Genomic DNA, 4,039 nt, shown 5'->3' on the forward strand with positions numbered 1-4,039 from the left:
TGTATCCTGTCTTACAAACGACGACTGTTCATATAGGGTGTCTCGTGAAAACGAAGCGAGAATACTGTCTATGGGATCGATGACCGAGAACCATGTTAGTTCGGAAATTATTCACACTAAATAGAGCACTCGAAGTGACTGACCTGCGTTATTTAAAAAAAATGACATTACTGCATTTATTTAAACTTACTAAAGAAAATGTAGTTAATTATTTTCTGCGAAAGTAAAATAGATTTTCTACGTTTTTAAAAGGAAAAGTGAGAAACCGATTATTATTACTATGATCAGGATTTGATAGATTTAGTGTTAAAACGTGATTTCAGAGATCAAGCTAAGATGGTGAGTGTCTTTTTTTATTATTGTTGATGCCACAGATCCACACTTATATTTTAGTACGTTACTTGTGTATATAATTATTATTAATAGTTCACCATGATATAAAGCAGGCAAAGAACAATAAAGTAAATTATTCTTGAACTTGTACAATTTAGAAGAATTTCACATTACAAATTGATGAATTAGTAAACGCAATATTAAAATATTGCAATAAAATGAAACGCTTGAGCCACCTTGTACTGCTCATCTCTGTCAACCCTCTGGAAAAACATTCGATGAAACAAACCGTGCATTTGCAAAATTAATTATCAACGTATCGGTTGCAGAAAATATTTTTATTAGCGCTGAAAGCCGGTTCAACAATAACAGCTCCGCTCGCACAAATATATTAAACGTATTGACAACGGTTCCGCGAATGTGGGCCGGGTAAATACCATAATGAACAATATATACGAGAACAGTAGCGAACCATCGTGGAGAAATAAGTGGAAAATTCTGAATAGAATTTTTCCCAGAGTCCCTTCATATTGCTCAATTGAATACGGATTTTAACTAGGCCTGCGAGTCGTTCTATACGATTTCATTTGCAGCTTTGCACGAAAATGACAAATTACATTTTATACCCATTGTCGCTTGACAAATTTCTGTTTTCGCGTCCTGCGATTTATCTCTGTTATTTCCTGATGTGGAAAAAATGTACGAAAATAGTTGTTGGTGCAAATTTTTGGGAAAATTTAGACAATTTTCAATTTCGTAGTTCCCTTGGAATTATTTCGAATTTTCTGCGCGGAGTTATTTTTAAGGCTGCTTTTTTAAACAGCTTTAATAATACGATGGTAAAAGGCAATCGGTATTATTAAAAAACACGAGAAAATAACATTGTAGTTTCGTCATTATTTTGCATCTAGAGATTCATATTTCCTAGTTTCGAGTTACCAGTTCTTGTATAGTGGTGCAAAAAATTCGAGCGAATAGAAGGTTTACAGAAATACGCGAAATCTTAATGAACTAATAGCAAATGAAGATATGGTGATAATTTATTGCGTGCATTTAACGGCGTCTTTCGCCAATATTTTTTTCTATTTATTTAATGGCGCTTCGTTCAATTAACCTCACATGTATTAACCATTTATAATCGAATTGTTCGGATAGTTGTAAGCGAATAACGGCTCGGTTTGCATATCAAACAAAGTAGCAATATGCTCGATCCAGTATAATCGTTGATCTCCGGTAAAAAAATTGTCGTCGGGTCAATTACCTCGCGTGATGTTGGCGAGATCAATTGCTCGTTTCATCGGTTGCGCCCGTTTGCGGAATAACGATTTATCGGCGGATTGCGCACCGGGTGACGTTTATCAGGATAATAATTAATCGAAGAATGGCGTAAATGAATAATGGACTTCCGAAACCGTTGGCATTAAAGTGACACCGTCCGGACGTTCGCTATTCTTGGAATCTCCGCAACGCGTAAATCGTAGGAATGACCGCCTCTATCTGTTAGTGTTTCAGAAGTCAGACGCAACAATCGAAACGATAAACCAAAAAATTTTGCTTTCTCGTGTCTACGATAATCGCTCTTGGAAGCTGTAGAGTCGAATACGGAGATTTCGTAAAATCTTGCATATAATTTTTGGTCGGATTAGTATACTCAGTAAGTATAGCGTTGTGTAATTGAAAATGGAAACATTACAACTACGAAAACAACTAAACATAAGAATCTAATTAGTTTCGAAGATAATTTTCGAGACGCCGCACATTCCAGAGGGTTGTTTCAACCCTCTCGAATTCAAGTATCACTTAACTTTCCTGCTATATTTGCTTTTAACAACAGAAACCTGGACGGAGTACATGAGAATTGAAGGTATGAAGTCGGGCGAAATCCCTGGTGGGGAAAATGAAGCGGGATAAAGCATACATTCAATATTACAAAGTTCCGGGGTAACATTCCTGCGGCACGGAGGAAACACCATGGTTAAACAAACGTTTCCCATTGAAAACTGGAGCAAAATTCAAGGAAGAATTTTAAGGGACGTGTCACTCACAGTGTCGCTAAGGTAAAGACCACTCATGCAAAAGTAAACGAGCAGAAAACAACAGATTTCTTTAAAAAGCAGAGAGCGAAGAAATAAACGTACAGCAGGAAGCACATAAGGTAAAGACACTTTGCATCAGAGAAAATAGTCTCGTGCAACATTTCCGTCGTCGTCGTCTGTGCCGTCGGGGCTCTGTAAAAGCCATTTACGTTCAACTTGGACGGGTAGATGTACATGCGTAGTGGAGAAGATAGAGATACAAGCGTAGAGGTAGATGTAGAGGTACATGCGTAGAGGTAGAGGTAGAGGTACATGCGCTGAAGTCGAGGTGTAGTTAGAGGTACACGCATAGAAGTAGAGGTAGAGGAACATACGTAGTGGTACAGGCGTAGAGTAGAGACCTATACATCTACCTCTACCCTTGCGCCCGGTACCTCTACCTCTACCTCTACGTCTGTACGTCTACCTCTACCTCTACCTCTACCTCTACCTCTACCTATACACCTGTACAACTACCTCTACTTCTACGCCTGTACCTCTAACTCTACTTCTACGCATGTACCTCTAACTCTAAACCGACGCATGTACCTCTACCTCTACGCATGTACCTCAAACGCTACCTCTACGCATGTACCTCTACCTCTACCGCTACGTATGTGCCTCTATCTCTATCTCTACCTCCACCTGTTACCTCCATCCACCATATCAACCTCCACCTTTACGTTGTTTCACTTCGTTTCGCATTCATCATTTACGTTATTTTACGTGTTTTACTTTGCTTTACGTTATTTCGCCTTGTCTCACGTTGTTATTTATTACAGTTTTATGTTCTTCTGCGTTCTTCTGCTTTGTTTTTAGGTTGTTTTATATTGTTTTACGTTGCTGTACGTTGCGTCAAGTTGTTTTTTTTGTTTCGCATTGATGATTTACATTATTTTACTTTGATTTTATATTGGTTTACGTTGCTTTACCTTGCTATACGTTGTTTTAAGTTGTCTCACGTTGTTTTTTAAATAGTATTACGTTGTTCTACGTTGTTATACATTGTTTTTACGTCGACTTATACTGTTTTACATTGGTTTATGTTGTGTTACGTTCTTTTACTTTGTTTCGCATTCATGATTTACGTTGTTTTACAATGATTTACGTTGTTTTCTTTGTTTGGTGTTGTTTTTAAAAGAGTATAGCTTTGGTTTACGTTGTTATACATTGTTTTTCGTTGTTTTATTTTGTTTTACATAGCTTCACGTTGTGTTACGTTGTTTTGCTTTGTTTCGCATATATGGTTTATGTTTTTTCTCGGTATTTTACCATGTCTTTCTTTGTTTCGCTATGTTAACAAACGTTGTTTTACGTTGTTTGACATTATTTTTACGTTGTTTTACTTTGTTTTGCCTTGCTTTTCGTTGTTTTACGTTGTCTCACGTTGTTATTTAAAACAGTATTACGTTGTTCTACGTAGTTATACATTGTTTTTACGTTCTTTTATACTGTTTTACATTGGTTTATGTTGTGTTTCGTACTTTTACTTTGTTTCGCATTCATGATTGACGTTGTTTTACGATGATTTACGTTGTTTTCTTTGTTTGGCGTTGTTTTCAAAACCATATTGCTGTGTTTTACGTTGTTATACATTGTTTTTACGTTGTTCTATGTTTTACGTTATTTTA

Source organism: Megalopta genalis, unplaced genomic scaffold, assembly GCF_051020955.1.
Source record: "Megalopta genalis isolate 19385.01 unplaced genomic scaffold, iyMegGena1_principal scaffold0117, whole genome shotgun sequence".
Lineage (NCBI taxonomy): Eukaryota > Metazoa > Arthropoda > Insecta > Hymenoptera > Halictidae > Megalopta > Megalopta genalis.